The sequence below is a fragment of the Theropithecus gelada genome, chromosome 10 (assembly GCF_003255815.1).
Source record: "Theropithecus gelada isolate Dixy chromosome 10, Tgel_1.0, whole genome shotgun sequence".
NCBI classification, from domain to species: Eukaryota; Metazoa; Chordata; class Mammalia; order Primates; family Cercopithecidae; genus Theropithecus; species Theropithecus gelada.
The window spans coordinates 84,799,768-84,819,740 of record NC_037678.1 but is presented as its reverse complement, the minus strand read 5'-3'; the positions used below and the strand labels follow the sequence as shown (position 1 = coordinate 84,819,740).

Below are 19,973 nucleotides of genomic sequence, written 5' to 3'. Positions count from 1 at the left end.
GAGCCCCTTTATGTTGGTTTCTGTGATCTCTGACTTTACTATCTTCAGTAATTTCCTTGTTTTTAGGTAGAACAAGATGCCTCAGACTCCTCTTGAATACATCTTTCACAAGACCTAGAGACCCAGAACCAGTCATTTCTCCAATGATCCTCCTCCTCCTTTTTTTTTTTAAATAGGAAATGTGATTTTCACATAATAATCTAGTTTCCAAATTTTTACTGCAATTTTCTTTTTTTTTTTTTTTAATTATACTTTAAGTTCTAGGGTACATGTGCACAACGTGCAGGTTTGTTACATATGTATACATGTGCCATGTTGGTGTGCTGCACCCATTAACTCGTCATTTAAATTAGGTATATCTCCTAATGCTATCCCTCCCCCCGCCAACTCCCCACAATAGGACCCGGTGTGTGATGTTCCCCTTCCTGTGTCCAGGTGATCTCATTGTTCAGTTCCCACCTGTGAATGAGAACATGCAGTATTTGGTTTTCTGTTCTTGCGATAGTTTGCTGAGAATGATGGTTTCCAGCTGCATCCATGTCTCTACAAAGGACACGAACTCATCCTTTTTTATGGCTGCATAGTATTCCATGGTGTATATGTGCCACATTTTCTTAATCCAGTCTGTCACTGATGGATATTTGGGTTGATTCCAAGTCTTTGCTATTGTGAATAGTGCCGCAATAAATATACGTGTGCATGTGTCCTTACAGCAACATGACTTACCATCCTTTGGGTATATCCCCAATAGTGGGATGGCTGGGTCAAATGGTATTTCTAGTTCTAGATCCTTGAGGAATCGCCACACTATTTTCCACAATGGTTGAACTAGTTTACAGTCCCACCAACAGTGTAAAAGTGTTCCTATTTCTCCACATCCTCTCCAGCACCTGTTGTTTCCTGATTTTTTAATGATTGCCATTCTAACTGATATGAGATGGTATCTCATTGTGGTTTTGAATTTGCATTTCCCTGATGGCGAGTGATGATGAGCATTTTTTCATGTGTCTGTTGGCTGTACAAATGTCTTCTTTTGAGAAGTGTCTGTTCATATCCTTTGCCCACTTTTTGATGGAGTTGTTGTTTTCTTGTAAATTTGATTCAGTTCTTTGTAGGTTCTGGATATTAGCCCTTTGTCAGCTGAGTAGATTGCAAAAATTTTCTCCCATTCTGAAGGTTGCCTGTTGACTCTCATGGTAGATTCTTTTGCTGTGCAGAAGCTCTTTAGTTTAATTAGATCCCGTTTGTCAATTTTGGCTTTTGTTGCCATTGCTTTTGATGTTTTAGACATGAAATCCTTGCCTATGCCTATATCCTGAGTGTTATTACCTAGGTTTTGTTCTAGGGTTTTTATGGTTTTAGGTCTAACATTTAAGTCTGTAATCCATCTCGAATTAATTTTCATATAAGGAGTAAGGAACGGATCCAGTTTCAGCTTTCTACTTATGGCTAGCCAATTTTGCCAGCACCATTTATTAAATAGGTAATCCTTTCCCCATTTCTTGTTTTTGTCATGTTTGTCAAAGATCAGATGGCTGTAGATGTGTGGTATTATTTCTGAGGGCTCTGTTCTGTTCCGTTGGTCTATATCTCTGTTTTGGTACCAGTACCATGCTGTTTTTGGTTACTGTAGCCTTGTAGTATAGTTTGAAGTCAGGTAATGTGATGCCTCCAGCTTTGTTCTTTTGGCTTAGGATTGTCTTGGAGATGCGGGCTCTTTTTTGGTTCCATGTGAACTTTAAAGTAGTTTTTTCCAATTCTGTGAAGAAAGTCATTGGTAGCTTAATGGGGATGGCACTGAATCTATAAATTACTTTGGGCAGTATGGCCATTTTCACAATATGGATTCTTCCTATCCATGAGCATGGTATGTTCTTCCATTTGTTTGTGTCCTCTTTTATTTTACTGAGCAGTGGTTTGTAGTTCTCCTTGAAGAGGTCCTTTACATCCCTTGTAAGCTGGATTCCTAGGTATTTTATTCTCTTTGAAGCTATTGAGAATGGGAGTTCATTCATGATTTGGCTCTCTGTTTGTTACTGGTGTATAAGAATGCTTGTGATTTTTGCACATTAATTTTGTATCCTGAGACTTTGCTGAAGTTGCTTATCAGCTTGAGGAGATTTTGGGCTGAGATGATGGGGTTTTCTAAATATACAATCATGTCATCTGCAAACAGGGACAATTTGACTTCTTCTTTTCCTAACTGAATACCCTTTATTTCTTTCTCTTGCCTGATTGCCCTGGCCAGAACTTCCACCATTATATTGAATAGGAGTGGTGAGAGAGGGCATCCCTGTCTTGTGCCAGTTTTCAAAGGGAATGCTTCCAGTTTTTGCCCATTCAGTATGATATTGGCTGTGGGTTTGTCATAAATAGCTCTTAGTATTTTGAGATATGTTCCATCAATACCGAATTTATTGAGAGTTTTTAGCATGAAGGGCTGTTGAATTTTGTCAAAGGCCTTTTCTGCATCTATTGAGAGAATCCTGTGGTTTTTGTCTTTGGTTCTGTTTATATGCTGGCTTACGTTTATTGATTGGCGTATGTTGAACCAGCCTTGCATCCCAGGGATGAAGCCCACTTGATCATGGTGGATAAGCTTTTTAATGTGCTGCTGGATTCAGTTGCCAGTATTTTATTGAGGATTTTTGCATCGATGTTCATCAGGGATATTGGTCTAAAATTCTCTTTTTTTTTTGTATCTCTGCCAGGCTTTGGTATCAGGATGATGTTGGCCTCATAAAATGAGTTAGGGAGGATTCCCTCTTTTTGTATTGATTGGAATAGTTTCAGAAGGAATGGTACCAACTCCTCCTTGTACCTCTGGTAGAATTCAGCTGTGAATCCATCTGGTCCTGGACTTTTTTTGGTTGGTAGGCTATTAATTATTGCCTCAATTTCAGAGCCTGCTATTGGTCTATTCAGGGATTCAACTTCTTCCTGGTTTAGTCTTGGGAGAGTGTAAGTATCCAGGAAATTATCCATTTCTTCTAGGTTTTCTAGTTTATTTGCGTAGAGGTGTTTATAGTATTCTCTGATGGTAGTTTGTATTTCTGTGGGGTTGGTGGTAATATCCCCTTTATCATATTTTATTGTGTCTATTTGATTCTTCTCTCTTTTCTTCTTTATTAGTGTTGCTAGCGGTCTATCAATTTTGTTGATCTTTTCAAAAAACCAACTCCTGGATTCACTGATTTTTTGAAGGGATTTTTGTGCCTCTATCTCCTTCAGTTCTGCTCTGATCTTAGTTATTTCTTGCCTTTTGCTAGCTTTTGAATGCGTTTGCTCTTGCTTCTCTAGTTCTTTTAATTGTGATGTGAGGGTGTCAATTTTAGATCTTTGCTGCTTTCTCTTGTGAGCATTTAGTGCTATAAATTTCCCTCTACACACTGCTTTAAATATGTCCCAGAGATTCTGGTATGTTGTGTCTTTGTTCTCATTGGTTTCAAAGAACATCTTTATTTCTGCCTTCATTTCATTGTGTATGCAGTAGTCATTCAGGAGCAGGTTGTTCAGTTTCCATGTAGTTGAGCGGTTTTGATTGAGTTTCTTAATCCTGAGTTCTAATTTGATTGCACTGTGGTCTGAAAGACAGTTTGTTATAATTTCTGTTCTTGTACATTTGCTGAGGAGTGCTTTACTTCCAACTATGTGGTCAATTTTGGAATAAGTGTGATGTGATGCTGAGACGAATGTATATTCTGTTGATTTGGGGTGGAGAGTTCTGTAGATGTCTATTAGGTCCGCTTGGTGCAGAGTTGAATTCAATTCCTGGATATCCTTGTTCACTTTCTGTCTCGTTGATCTGTCTAATGTTGACAGTGGGGTGTTAAAGCCTTCCATTATTATTCTGTTGGAGTCGAAGTCTCTTTGTAAGTCTCTAATGACATGCTTTATGAATCTGGGTGCCCCTGTATTGGGTGCATATGTATTTAGGATAGTTAGCTCTTCCTGATTAATTGATCCCTTTACCATTATGTAATGGCCTTCTTTGTCTCTTTTGATCTTTGATGATTTAAAGTCTGTTTTATCAGAGACTGGGATTGCAACCCCTGCTTTTTTTTTGTTCTCCATTTGCTTGGTAGATCTTCCTCCATCCCTTTATTTTGAGCCTATGTGTGTCTGTGCGTGTGAGATGGGTCTCCTGAATACAGCAAACTGATGGGTCTTGACTCTTTATCCAATTTGCCAGTCTGTGTCTTTTAATTGGAGCATTTAGTCCATTTACATTTAAGGTTAATATTGTTATATGTGAACTTGATCCTGTCATTATGATATAGCTGGTTATTTTGCTCGTTAGTCGATACAGTTTCTTCCTAGCATCGATGGTCTTTACATTTTGGCATGTTTTTGCAATTGCTGGTACCTGTTGTTCCTTTCCATGTTTAGTGCTTCCTTCAGGGTCTCTTGTAAGACAGGCCTGTTGGTGACAAAATCTCTAAGCATTTGCTTATCTGTAAAGGATTTTATTCCTCCTTCACGTATGAAACTTAGTTTGGCTGGATATGAAATTCTGGGTTGAAAATTCTTTTCTTTAAGAATGTTGAATATTGGCCCACATTCTCTTCTGGCTTGTAGAGTTTCTGCCGAGAGATCTGCCGTTAGGCTGATGGGCTTCCCTTTGTGGATAACCCAACCTTTCTCTCTGGCTGCCCTTAACATTTTTTCATTCATTTCAGTTTTGATGAATCTGACAATTATGTGTCTTGGAGTTGCTCCTCTCAAGGAGTATCTTTGTGACGTTCTCTGTATTTCCTGAATATGAATGTTGGCCTGCCTTACTAGGTTGGGGAAGTTCTCCTGGATGATATCCTGCATAGTGTTTTCCAACTTGGTTCCGTTTTCCCTGTCACTTTCAGGCACCCCAATCAGATGTAGATTTGGTCTTTTCACATAATCCCATATTTCTTGGAGGCTTTGTTCATTTCTTTTTAGTCTTTTTTCTCTACACTTCTCTTCTCGCTTCATTTCATTCATTTGATCTTCAGTCGCTGATACTCTTTCTTCCAGTTGATCGAGTCGGTTACTGAAGCTTGTGCATTTGTCGTGTAGTTCTCATGTTATGGTTTTCATCTCTATCAGTTTTCTCAAGGACTTCTCTACGTTGGTTATTCTAGTTAGCCATTTGTCAAATCTTTTTTCAAGTTTTTTCGTTTCTTTGCGCTGGTTACGTAGTTCCTCCTTTAGCTCTTAGAAGTTTGATCGACTGAAGCCTTCCTCTCTCACTCGTCAAAGTCATTCTCCATCCAGCTTTGTTCCATTGCTGGCGATGAGCTGCGTTCGTTTGGAGGGGGAGATGTGCTCTGATTGTTTGAATTTCCAGCTTTTCTGCCCTTCTTTTTCCCCATCTTTGTGGTTTTATCTGCCTTTCGTCTTTGATGATGGTGACATACTGATGGGGTTTTCATGTGGTGTCCTTTCTGTTTGTTAGTTTTCCTTCTAACAGTCAGGACCCTCAGCTGCAGGTGTGTTGGAGTTTGCTTGAGGTCCACTCCAGACCCTGTTTGCCTGGGTATCAGCAGCGGAGGCTGCAGAATATAGAATATTGCTGAACAGCAAGTGTTGCTGTTTGATTCTTGCTCTGGAAGCTTCGTCTCAGGGGTGTAGTCAGCCGTGTGAGGTGTGAGGTGTCGGTCTGCACCTAGTGGGGGATGTCTCCCAGTTAGGCTACTCAGGGGTCAGGGACCCACTTGAGCAGGCAGTCTGTCTGTTCTCAGATCTCAAGCTCCGTGCTGGGAGATCAACTCACCTCTTCAAAGCTGTCATACAGGAGCATTTACCTCTGCTGAGGTTTCTGCTGCTTTTTGTTTAGCTATGCCCTGTCCCCAGAGGTAGAGTGTACAGAGGCAGGCAGGCCTCCTTGAGCTGTGGTGGGCTCCACCCAATTCTAGCTTCCTGGCAGCTTTGTTTACCTACTTAAGCCTCAGCAATGGCGTGCACCCCTCCCCCAGCCTCGCTGCCGGCCTTGCAGTTAGATCTCAGTCTGCTGTGCTAGCAATGAGGGACGCTCCATGGGCGTGGGACCCTCCGGGCCAGGTGTGGGATATAATCTCCTGATGTGCCGTTTGCTAAGACCCTTGGTAAAGTGCAGTATTAGGGTGGGAGTTACCTGATTTTCCAGGTGTTGTGTGTCTCAATTTCCTTTGGCTAGGAAAAGGAGTTCCCTTCCCCCTTGCACTTCCCAGGTGAGGTGATGCCTCGCCCTGGTCCAGCTCTTGCTGATCGAGCTGCATCCGCAGACCAGCACCGACTGTCCGACACACCCCAGTGAGATGAACCTGGTACCTCTGTTGAAAATGCGGAAATCACCTGTCTTCTGTGTCACTCACGCTGGGAGCTGGAGGCTGGAGCTGTTCCTATTTGGCCATCTTGGGCGCGCCCGCGTTTACTGCAATTTTTATGTTAGCCTGTAGGCAATGATAGTGTCACTGTAGTTCATGGGTCCAGCAGCAGTATTAAAAATCAAAATCAGACTGGGCATGGTGGCTCACTTCTGTAATCCCAGCACTTTGGGAGGCCAGGGCAGGTGGATCGCCTGAGATCAGGAGTTTGAGACCAGCCTGGCCAACATAACAAAACCCCATCTCTACTAAAAAATGCAAAAATTAACCAGGTGTGGTGGCAGGCACCTGTAATCCCAGCTAGTCAGGAGGCTGAGGCAGGAGAATGGCTTGAACCTGGGAGGCAGAGGTTGCAGTGAGCTGAGATCTCACCAGTCCACTCCAGCCTGGGCAACAGAGCAAGGCTTCGTTTCAAGGAAAAAAAAAATCAAAATGAAATTGAAACCTTAGCCTACAGGTTTAAAGTCCTATGCTTATAGATTTTGAAATAAAATTACAGCCATGTGGTTTCTTAATTTGGGATTTGTAGACCCTATGGAATCTACATACGGGTTTTTATGGAGCATTCTGTGAATTTCCTGAGACTATATGAAAAATTTTAGTCAAAGATATGTCTTTTTCTCATGACCTGAAAGAGATTAGGAAGCACAGTCTTAGGTAATTTTGAATAAAATTGTAAATTAACTTGCTGGCTAAAATAAATTAAATAAATACATTTAACAAGTAATACAAGTTGATGTATTTCCTCCTTTTCCTGGTATTATTTCTTAATAATAGTGTCAAATTAAAACCTTGAAGAGTCCCAAATTTTATATTGTCTGTCTTTTGTTACATGACTTATTTGAAGTGGCCTTCCTGTATTTTGACCCTTTCTTCTTTTATCTACTTCTTTCATCAGATACTTTTTCTAGTTAGTGGTAAGGACAACTTTTGGACAATTTCTGTATTAATATTCCTTAAATTCTACCCAGATTTAGAGAATAAAATATGATTACCATTTTCTCCTTCCTCCTTCAGAACAGTTGTGTCTTTCCCCACGCTCAAAACTTCCCTTGATACTGTATTGGATAGAGAAAGGGATAAGCAATGAGTGGTGAGCAAATTTAACACTTTTTTCTGTGGTACTTTATTTGGCCTCTAAACACTGAATGTCGTTTTTAAACTTTGGGTACAGCTTTAAAACTGATGAAATGATTTATATTGCCTCTCCTTTGTACAGAGGAATTTATTGAGAAATAACATCGGCTCAAACTTCCTTTTCAGCTTTTAAAGATATCAAAATGACCCCAATAAATTACTTCTAAATTTTAAGTCATTAAGAAAATTATTAATTAAATATTTAATATATATGGCTGGCCTAGTAGTTATAGGTTAGATTTATGATGTATTATAACTATCTTGCTTATGTTCTTTCTGTTTGTGGGCTTTATACCATGTATATAATCAATATGTATAGTGGAATCTTTATTTTACATGACATCTACATATTTGTAGACGTTTATAACTGCATTTTGGCTTTATTTATTTATTTTTGGCTCATGAAATGCACACCATGCACACCATGGCTTAGAGGCAAAATAATATCTTTAATTCTATTTCTTTGGGATGTGCTTGGTGACATACTATTTATAGGACTTTCTGGTTAAAATTGGGGGCTATCTACAGTCCTAAGTGTTAGTATCAGAACCTGTTGTGCTCCTTATTTGCAGATAATTATTACTATGTTCTTGTCCATGTTCTCAGATTTTTGGGGCTTTGGATTTTCTTTGTTTGTATCTCCTTTATTCATGGGATGATATTAGCCTGGTTTCTGCAGTGACTGTTATGGAATGAGCATGTTACTAGGAGTCACAATACTTGGATCTTAGACTCTCAGTTCTTCCAAATCACTTTTCTTGTTTGTCGGATGAGGAGATGACAGTACTTTCCTTGCAAGATAATTGTAAAACCCCAGATATACAGTAGTTAATTATTTAATAGGGAATCAGTGAGGCAGTGAACCTTTTTCCCTAAAAAAAATTAAGTTTTCTATAGTTGAATTCAATCTAAGTATACTTTTTCATTAATTAACAGCTTTTTTAAAAGGGTTTTTTAAGTCATCTGGCTATTGCAAGCCTCTTAACTAAATTTCAACCAGCAAGTTATTAAAGTTCTAAAACTACATTCAGGTATAAATATTTTGTCTTGTGAGGAATATAAAACTATTAAAGCTAAGCCATTTAGGTTTTCAAATGAGGAAACTAAAGCATGGATGTCATAAGTGACTCATTTCAGGTTCTACAGCCAGAGCTGGTTCTCCTCGTATGTGATCCTTCTCTCTGATGGAGCAGGAATTCAGATAGAAGATTGACAAGAGCATCAGCTGAACATTACAAACAGTGTTGGTTCTTTTATGGCTACTTTCCTAATGAAGTTCTCAGGTGTGGATAAGTCTAATGCTTATACTTATACTTTGTTTCCCAGATAAATACAATATAGTGATACAATCTTAGCACACCACCATAGATAAGAGTACTACTTTTACTGGTGATGGTTGCCTCTGATTTTTTTCCCTCTTTCCCTGGGTTCATTTGTCCCTGATGCTCTAATTAGAGTGTTATAATTTAGATAACTAAATTTAAATCATTTAGAACAGAAAGCAAGGTTCTGCTTTATCATCTGTATTCACACTCAAAATGAATATTGGGTAAATTTCTACATTGAGATGTGTATTAGTCAGGTTTCTCCAGAGGGACATAACTTATAGGATATTTATGTATGTGGAAGGGAGTTTATTAGGGAGAACTGGCTCATGTGATTACAAGGTGAAGTCCCATGACAGGCCATCTGCAAGCTGGGGAAGAAAGAATCCAGTAGTGGCTCAGTCTGAGTCCGAAAGCCGCAAAACCAGGGAAGCTGACACTTCAGCCTTCAGTCTGTGGCCATAGACCCAAGAGCCTCCAGGAAACCACTGGTGTAAGTGCAAGGATCCAAAGGCTGAAGAACCTGGAGTTTGATGTCCAAGGGCAGGAGGAGCAGGAGGAAGCATCCAGTATGGGAAAGGGAAAAGCCAGAAGACCCAGCAAGCAAAGTTATCCCACCTTCATCCACCTGCTTTGTTTTTGCTTTGCTGGCAACCAATTGGATAGCACCTACCCACATTGAGGGTGGGTCTTTCTCTCCTAATCCAGTGACTCAAATGTCAGCCTCCTCTGGCAGCACCCTCATAGACACATCTAGAAGAGCAAAGAAAAGAGAATGGCTGAAGCCTTGTCAACTGCAGACGTCCTCTGACATGGTAGATTTGATGAAGGGTTTTCACTACTCATGTTTGTTGAAGGTTTTTTGTTTGTTTGTTTGGTATGTTTTAGTTTTTTTTCAGAAAGGTTTTTATCTATGAAAGTAGTTGCATTCATAAAACTGGAACCTTTCCTATTTATGGAGCTACTTATTTAGACAGCTGGGATTTTTTTGTATGTGTGTGTGATTTGGTTATATTCTCTCAATAAAATTGGCAATAGTGATAAAAGCTAATGTATGTATAAAGCACTTAGTGTGTGTACTGTATGTCTAGCACCATGCTCTAGATATCTGTGTTTAATCATAACTGTGATAATGTATTTCTCAATATTAAAAATAATTATGAAATGCTAATACATTTATCAATCACATCCTTTGTAAGAGATGATATCTCTAGAAGATAATTATAAAATTGGTGTTTCTTTTGGTTATTATTTATCACAGAAAAAATTGAAAAGCCTGAGTTGTTTTTGATAGATTACAATAAATATCCAAAGCATGAGACAAGTTATGGATTACAGAGAAGTCTGAATATTTGGGAAACACTAAATATATGTTGGTGAGCTGTAACCTTAAGATGTGACTGGATTAGACATCTTCACTACTTATTCCATCTCTTTATGAAGTTCCTTATGTTTTCCCCTTGTATATAATAGGTTCCAGATTTGATAACCATAGGGACACTGTGAAGACCGAAATTATGTGTGTCCTATCACTTTTAAAGTAGCTCTCTCTTTAATTTCACAAGACAGGCTTGAAAACCAGAAGTAACCCAATTCCAAAATTGGCAGTAAATCCTTTAACAGGGAAAAGGTGACGTACTGTGTAATAAATTCCTTTGTTGAAAAAGAGATGTTGCAATACTGGAAACTGAAGTACCAAATGTTTCCTTTTAAATTTGGAAAGGCCCTTTCTTATTACTTATCTGTCCCTGTGGACTTCTAACAGGGGATGTGTTGAAAGATTTTTCAGATGCCCACTAGCCACAGTGAGAGTGAATGGCAGCATTTATAAGATGACATAAATACTTCAAAATCATCAGTAATCCTTGGAGACGTGTGGTGTGCCAGGGGTACTGAATGTGAGCTTTTGTTGCTGTCGAGCCTGTGCTTTTTTTTTTTTTTTTTTTTTTTTTTTTTTTTTTTTTTTTTTTTTTTTAAATTTATTTATTATTATTATACTGTAAGTTGTAGGGTACATGTGCATAACGTGCAGGTTTGTTACATATGTATACTTGTGCCTTGTTGGTGTGCTGCACCCATCAACTCGTCATTTACATCAGGTATAACTCCCAATGCAATCCCTCCCCCCGCCCCCCTCCCCATGATAGGCCCCGGTGTGTGATGTTCCCCTTCCCAAGTGATCTCATTGTTCAGTTCCCACCTATGAGTGAGAACATGCGGTGTTTGGTTTTCTGTTCTTGTGATAGTTTGCTAAGAATGATGGATTCCAGCTGCATCCATGTCCCTACAAAGGACACAAACTCATCCTTTTTTATGGCTGCATAGTATTCCATGGTGTATATATGCCACATTTTCTTAATCCAATCTGTCACTGATGGACATTTGGGTTGATTCCAAGTCTTTGCTATTGTGAATAGTGCTGCAATAAACATACGAGCCTGTGCTTTTGTAGGAGGCTGCCTAGGAATGTGGGTTGTGTCTCTCCTGTGAATGCAACTTCACTTTTTCCCCTCTGGGGGCTCTTCGTATTAGAATTGAGGTGGGAGTGGGTTAGAAGACAAAAAGTCTGCAAGAGTAAGAAAGATCTGTGAGATTATGAGTTACACTTTAAAATCCTAATCCTATTTTGAGGTCCTGTGGAGAAATTATATTATCATCCTCAACCATTAGAACACTACATTAATAACTGGACACATAAAGGTCTTTTAATTTTCATTTTGTAATAATGATGCTCATCCCACCACTGCTGCTACTACTACATGAGATGAAGACAAAAAAGATAGAAAATAATCTAGAAATGCAGTGAAGCTATATCTTATATGTTAGCCAAGATTTGGTAAATTTTGATGTTTCTCTATTCTTATTGCAAAAGCTTTTTAGTTTGTTACTTTTACCTTTTGGAACTAAAACTTAATTTGACAATATGGTTTTGTTGGGCTGTCACAATCCCTATATTTAATTATCTTGTTTTGAAGGATGCATCTATCACTAGAGCTGAAGTTAAAAAAATTTATAAATGTGTGATGAAGGTCAGGCAACATAAAACACCTATGGCATCGGTTCATGTTCACTCTGATCAACTCGTGTACTCAAGATACAGGGAAGTGAAGTGAGTGGGGCCAAATCCCATTATGGAAAACTTTGCTTTCCCCTTTACTAACTGGCCTTAAGAGAAAGTATTGTGAACGCAGGAGTGTAATCTTAAGTTGGGCAATAAACCTGTTGGAGAAAAAAGTAGGTATTTATTTTAGATACTGGGGAAAATAAAAGGAATAAATAAGAAAAATCAAGCATGATCCACAATCTCTAGATAACCACAGTTAAAATGCTTCCTGCCAGACTAAGAGAAATCTTTATCATACTATTCGTTTTGTTTTGATAATGGGAGGTTTACCTAGGTGGTCATTTTTACCCTATGTGAAGGCTTAGCTTGATTTGAAGCAGTAGCCTTCATTTAGAATTACAAGGCAAAGGATACACTTTTAAATTCTATTTTAGGCTCTCTCAGTGATGATTGTCAAGCTAGCTGGGAATCACTTTAATAGAAGGAACATACAGAGAATAGGATGAGAGGCGGGAAAGTAGTAGAAAATTTTTCTTAAGATGGTTGTTTTCCTCATTGTAGTATTTATTAAGTGCTTACTCTATGGTCAACTCCATGCTAAATGCTTTATGTGATTTTTTTCATTTTGTCCTCAACCTGTGAGATAGTTGGTATCCCATTCCCCATTTTACAGCTATGGAAACTGAGCCCTAAATAACCCAAAGTCATCCTGCTGGATTCAAACATGAGTCTGACTGCAGAACAGATAATATTAACCCTTACCCTATAAGGCCTTAAGGTAGGGGTGTGTGTGTAAGAGGGTGGGAGGGGTGAGGGAGGGAAGGAGAAGAGAAAATGAGAATGAATGAATCGAGTAAATAAAATGTACAAGCTGTCCTCTTCTTTAAAAAGACCCTGCTTCTTGACACAGAAATCTCAGATTTCTCCTGACGTAAAGATACAGAAGCTTTTTGTAATGTAAGCTAATGTATCCACTAGAGAAATAATGGCATTGTTGGAAGGATTTAGATGACAGGAAAATAAAGATACTTTATTAATTAACTCTTCTAGTTTCCTTGGGTTTTTTGCCAGCCTTTTCTGGATTCCAGACAAATCCAAAAACAGGTGATTTAAAGGTGGCTTCACTGAAGTGGTGTCACATGATTGAGCGAGTGGTCATTCTTTAGAGGGATAAAAGGTGGTTTTAAAATATGCAGGACTCCATTGTTCAGACAATATAAAACATTTAATCAAAGTACTCTTTTTTTTATCCAAATGAACTAAAAAGAAATTCTGTAGCTGGATGCAATTAAATATATCCTGGGTTTCCCCCCTAAAAAGGTCAGTTAAATATTCTTTTTTGTGTATCGCTGCTAATGGCATCTGATAAATATATGTATATGAGCTTATCAGAAATTATGTTTGAATCAACACAAAGTTGCATGTTTGAATTGGAAAAAGTAGCTAGAGGTTATCTTCTTTCAGTGTAAAGTTTTCTGAGCCATTTTCAATCACCAGCAAAGAGCCACGTATACAGGTTAAGAATGCGTTTGGCCCCATATATTCATTGACAGATGAATGAATAAAGAACATATGGCATATACATACATAGAGTTTCCATTTGGGAATATGAAAAAGTTCTGGAGCTAGATGGTGCTGATGGTTGTACAACAGTGTGAATGTACTTAATGCCACTGAATTGCGTATTTTACAAATGGTTAAATGGTAATTTTATATTATTTATGATAGGAATGGATGTAGCCTTAAAAAAGAGAACTGAATTGCAGTTGCTAAAGAGGCAAGTTTTTAAATTTAAAAATCTCATGTAACAGATGCCTAGGAAGAGACTGGGTCTAGTCAGGCTACCCAACAGTACCCTTTGGTTTTCAGGTCTGTCCTTTCTCTCCTGCTGTCCTCAGTGGATGGTGTTTTCTTTCTTTCTTTCTTTCCTTTTTTAATTTATCGCACTCAGTGACCATGGATGGGCCTTGATGCTCGTGCATGTCACCCCTCATGCTGCTGTGCCTTACGCTTAGCTATGCAAGTACAGACATGGAAAGTTGGATTTAGTCAGATATGGCAGAGACATTCAACTTAATGCTCTCTGAAGATGCATATATTCCCCTATATCTCACAGACCCCTTGTAGTTGCCTAAGAACATGTAGCTCTTTCTGGCCAGGGACTGGAATGGTAATGGTATTTGTCACTTTCAGGCTAGGGTGGTAAAACAGCCTTCTGGAACAGCAGGGTGGCCTCATTCTGGAGCCCTCATTGTGGAGGGGAAGTATGTGATTCAGGTAGTGCATTTACAGGTAATGGAGTCTCCATCTGCCTAGGTTTGTTCCTTTCACCTAGGTTTGAGTGAGTGTGTGAAGCAGATCTTCAGGTGATCCAGGTATGACCTATAACATTAATGAGAAATATATTTTAAGTAACTGAGATTTGGGCATTGTTTTTGCAGCCCAGTATAGCTATTCTGACTGTTACTCCAGGGTGGGCTTTTGCCAGACATGTTTGATGAAGTGAGAGAAACAGGGAGGCTTTCGGGAGTAAGGGAATGGCTGTAAGTTGATGAAGCATGGGATTTTAGTTGGATGAGAATAGAGGTGAGGACCTCAGTGGGGTGAGGAATAGTTAAAAGGCAGCAGAATTAATGGATGGCGGCTTTTGGTGAGATGGAGGGAATGTTGGAGTTGGAGTGCCCAAGGGAGGGAGCCGGAAAGATAGGAGTGAGATGGTTTCAATTGAGATGACTGAGTTGTTCATGTTACTGCTGAAGATGGGTGTGAGTTTATTAGGTAGTGTGGATAACTGGAGGAGAGGATATCAGAATACCAAAAGCTGAGATATTGGGAGAATCATCTAGATAAACATTAAATTCAGCAAGAATGATGACAAGGAGTAGTATTGGGCAGAGTAAAAGTGAGCTGAGAGTTAAAATCTCTAAGAAATGAATTTGTCTCATTTGTTACATGTCTGAAATGGTCTCTATTCATCCTCACTCTAGAATGGTAGTTTAACTGATTCCAGGTTGGCAGTGTTTTTTTCTGTTTGCTTGTTTTTTTGCGGTAGCATCTTTAAGATACTAGTCTTGTGGCTTCTTTTGTTGCTTGGAGATATTTAGTTAGTTTAATTTAAACATTTTTGAATTTTTTTGTAGGTGAAATTTTTCCCTTTTCTTTTTGGTTAGTTTTTAATATTTTCTTGTTGTCTTTGGTCCAGAGCTTCAAAATGATACAACTAAGGATGGATTTTTATTTTTATTCCTCTTTTTTGGAACTCTATGTGGGTCTTTAGTTTAATAACTTAAATTCTGGAAAATTCTTATTCATTATACAAATATTAGTGCTTTCTTCTCCCTTCTTTCCTCTCTTTCAAAATGCCTGTTAATGCATTGGACATTATCATTTTACACTTTGGGACTCTTAACGCCTCATTTTCTTTCTCTTTATCAGTCTAGGCTCCGTTTTTTCTCTTATTGTACTACAGTTTGCTGTTTCAGGGATAGACAAACTATGATCTGTGGGCCAAATCTGGTTCATGGCCTGTTTTTGTATAGCTCATGAGCTAAGAATGATTTTTTAGTTTTTAAGACTTGTCGCAAAAAAAAAATTAAGAATATTTGATAGAGAGAAATTACATGTAGCATTCAAAGCCTAAAATACTTACTATTTGGCCTTTTACAAATTTGTTTTCAACTGGTGTCCAATTATTTTCATTTCTTGAAATAGTTTTTTTTTTGTTTTTTGCTATTGCTCATTCTTCCTTATGGTTGTACGTATATGTGTGTTGAAGTTGGGGGTTGGAATTTTTTATTGAGAATTCATCTTCAGTGTAAGTTTTGAAAGTTTAGGGATACCCACAAGAGAAGACCTGTATTATCTTTGAGCATGGGACATGCTGAATTCTCAGCAACAGGAAACATACTGGGAAAGAGTGAGATGGGTCTGGATTGTAAGGGTTAGGATTAATGTGAGATGACCTGGCCATAGAGACTGGCACTCCTAGGGCCATGGGAATGTCCAGGATTCCTGCTGAATCCAGGGTTTTTACATGAATCCTTGAATTGGTGTATAGAATACACAGTCAGGGCATTGACATCTGGACTGGCCAGAATGACAGTTAAGTGAATACTAAGTAACCAAGCAGGGGTCTGACACTTTAGGGGAGGTCTGACAATATGTAGTAGCACCCCTGCCAACTGCTATGTACTCTGGGCCTACCACAGAGTAGGGACTCAGTAACAGCCTGGCAAGTGAATGAATGGGGAAAGAAATGAAGGTCAGGTCCATATTTTGAGGACTAGTAAGTACCAGGCAGATATCTTCTGCCGGCCTTTGTCCTAAACTAACCAGACAGGAAGAATATGGAGAGATACCTCTAATAGCTGTTTTGTAGATCCTTTGGGATTTTCTACTTAGAAAATTATATCATCTGTGAATAGAGGCAGTTTTACTTCTTCCTTTCTGTTCTTTATGCCTTTTTCCCCCTTGCCTTATTACAACGGCTGAAATCTCCAGTACATTATTGAAGAGAAGTGATGAAAGCAGACATCATTGCCCTGTTTCTGATCCTAGGGAGAAACAATTCAGTGTTTCATCATTAAGTATGATGTAACTGTAGGTTTTCTTGCAGATGTTCTTTATTTCTGGAAATTGATAACTGAACTTAGAGGCCTAATCAGATTCAAGTATAGTTTTTTTGGGCAGTGGGCAAGACTACATAGGTATGATTTTGTCAAGAGATACATAGTGTCTGGTATCTTTCTGTGGTATTAGCAGCCACTGATGATTGCCTCTGTCACTTACTACATTATGGGTTACAAATGGTTATATTCTAATTCTATTAATTTCTTTTTCATTTATTATCTAGGATACTTCTACAGAGAAAATATTCCTTCATAAATTGTTTGGTTACTCTGGCATATAGTTCCTATTGGAAGGACAGAAACATGCTTGCTTGTTTTCTTGTTACCAGTTTTCAGAATAGTGAATTGGTTTCATAGCATCCTCCAAAGGTGATCAGTGCTTTTAAAAACATAAGTTATGAATTTATTATGTGTTTTAATCTATTCATTTGTCGTACTTATTGATGCTAAAATTTTTCTTTTTTAAGAACTCGGTATGTTTTACTTCTAGGCGTCTTGCCAGGTCTTTTACAATCCATGTTTTCTGCTAAGATGTAAGAACATACACATACTCTTACTTGGAAAAGTAAGGACAAAAAGAGGATATAATGAAAGGCTTATTTCTAATATTGGTGAATAAAGAGTGGAACTGTTTGCTGTTGAATCACACTTCAGCTGTATGGCAGCATATTCTAAGAAACCTTGGAATTTTGTAGGTAAAACCACAGAAGTCAAACTTTCTTTGATTGGAACCTACAGGAGAATAAACTTGGGTTTCGTGGCTCTTTGTTAAAGATGATCAATGTCAGATAATATAAGTCATAATTTTTAAAGTTTCTTGGTAAAAAGATCAATCATTAGAAAGCCCTATATGTATATTCCTGTATAACAACAGAGCAAGGTCTTTCTGACATACATTATGTATTCTTGATGTAATGTTAACTTCATGTGGTTTAGCTTTTTGACTTCAGGCATGTGTATATAACCTTCTGAACATTCATTTAGTTTATAAAATGCCAATTTCCTAGCAGTTATTAGTGTCCTAAAGTGTAACATTTCACTGCCCAATGTCAAGTATGTGCACAAAGGGAATTAAACTTTATGGCGTTTTATGAGCTAAGCACGATGTTTGTGCATAGTAAGTGTCCAGCATGGTTTCTGTTAGCTTTATTGTCATCTTTTTCCCAATTATAAAAACAATATTGCAAAAATTTACTGAATAGGGAATGCCACAAAGTTATACACTGGATTGTGAATGTAGATCTTCCTCGAAGTGTAGATATTCATTCACAAAGAGATTTAGATCCTGAAGGATGTTTGCATTTACACTTTACCAAAAATACAGGGAAGCCATTTCTGGCAAATATCTGGCAATTTCTAAAAAAAAAAAAAATCATACTTTTTTTTTTCTCTTTTAGAAGGCCTTTATTTATTCTTTTTACTGAATAGGTGAACAACTACTTCAGAATTCCCATTCTTCTATTGATTCTTTTTCTTTCCTCTCACTTTCCAGTCTTGCTGAATAATTTTCTTAAAACATCCACTTCCAACACTGGAGAGGAATGTAATCTTATTTATAATTGACTTTATAATATGACATATTTCTAATCTACTATGACTGATGTAATAGTCAAAGGCAGTGTTTTACCTATTCAGCACATTTGTTTCTGGTTGAAGATGGCATTTTTTTCCTTGAAGGTCCTAGTGGCTCCTGTTCTTTTTTATTTTATTATTTTTTTATTATACTTTAAGTTTTGGGGTATATGTGCAGAACGTGCAGTTTTGTTACATAGGTATGCACGTGCCGTGGTCGTTTGCTCCACCCATCAACCCGTCACCTACATTAGGTATTTCTACTAACTCTATCCTCCCCTAGCCCCCCACCTCTTGACAGGCCCTGGTGTGTGATTGTCCCCTCCCTGTGTCCATGTGTTCTCATTGTTCATCTCCCATTTATGAGTGAGAACATGCAGTGCTTGGTTTTCTGTTCCTGTGTTAGTTTGCTGAGAATGATGGTTTCCAGCTTTATCCATATCCCTGCATAGGACATGAACTCATCTTTTTTATGGCTACATAGTATTCCATGGTGTATATATGCGACATTTTCTTTTTCTTTCTTTCTTTCTTTCTTTCTTTCTTTCTTTTTTTTTTTTTTTTGAGAAGTCTCATTCTTGTCCCTCAGGCTTGAGTACAATGGCTTGATCTCGGCTCACTGCAAATTCTGCCTCCCGGGTTCAAATGATTCTCCTGCCTCTCCCTCCCAAGTAACTGGGATTAAGGCACCTGCCACCACGCCCAGCTCATTTTTGTATTTTTTAGTAGAGATGGGGTTTCACCGTGTTGGCCAGGCTGGTCTCAAACTCTTGACCTCAGGTGATCCACCCACCTTGGCCTCCCAAAGTCTGGGATTACAGGCATGAGCCACTGCACCTGGCCTATGTGCCACATTTTCTTTATCCAGTCTGTCATTGATGGACATTTGGGTTGGTTCCAAGTCTTTGCTGTTGTGAAGAGTGCTGCAGTAAACATACATGTTCATGTGTCTTTATAGTAGAATGATTTATAATCCTTGGAATATATACCCAGTAATGGGATTGCTGGGTCAAATGGTATTTTCAGTTCTAGATCCTTGAGAAATCGCCACACTGTCTTCCATAATGGCTGAACTAGTTTACAGTCCCACCAACAGTGTACAGGTGTTCCTATTTCTCCACATCCTCTCTAGCATCTGTTGTTTCCTGACCATTTAATGATCGCATTTCTAACCGGTGTGAGATGGTATCTCATTGTGGTTTTGATTTGAATTTCTCTGACGACCAGTGATGATGAGCATTTTTTCATGTTTGTTGGCTGCATAAATGTCTTCTTTTGAGAAGTGTCTGTTCATATCCTTTGCCCACTTTTTGGTGGGGTTTTTTTTTTTTCTTGTAAATTTGTTTAAGTTCTTCGCAGATTCTGCATATTAGCCCTTTGTCAGATGGATAGATTGCAAACATTTTCTCCCATTCTGTAGGTTGCCTGTTCAGTCTGACGGTAGTTTCTTTTGCTGTGCAGAAGCTCTTTAGTTTAATTAGATCCCATTTGTCAATTTTGGCTTTTGTTGCCATTGCTTTTGGTGTTTTAGACATGAAGTCTTTGTCCATGCCTGTGTCCTGAAAAATTCACACTTTTATGAACTGATGGTATTTGTGGCAATGAATACGTGTCGAAAAGTACCAATGTGGTTTAACAATTACACATAATATTTTTTAGGGGGATTTTTTTTTAGTGCCTAACACCAGTCATAATACATATTAGTTAAACAGAGGACTATGTATCATATTAATTTGTGTTGGTTTGTTTTTGATTGATAACTTTGTGTTTAGTTTCTGCTGAATCTCTTTACTAAAATTACCAGATTGCTCATGGAAGTCATTTCATCCCTCACTGAATTATTTTCCCAGCTAACTACTCTCTTAAATGATGCATAAGGATGTTCTAATGCTATTGAAATAAGCGG

The 19,973-nt window shown here is 38.3% G+C and overlaps 1 protein-coding gene across 4 annotated transcripts in view; it reads left to right on the top strand.

Moving 5' to 3' along the window:
* The window catches only part of TASP1 (taspase 1), a 261,785-nt gene that overhangs the window by 153,044 nt on the left and 88,768 nt on the right, over window positions 1–19,973 (top strand). The window lies entirely within an intron of this gene.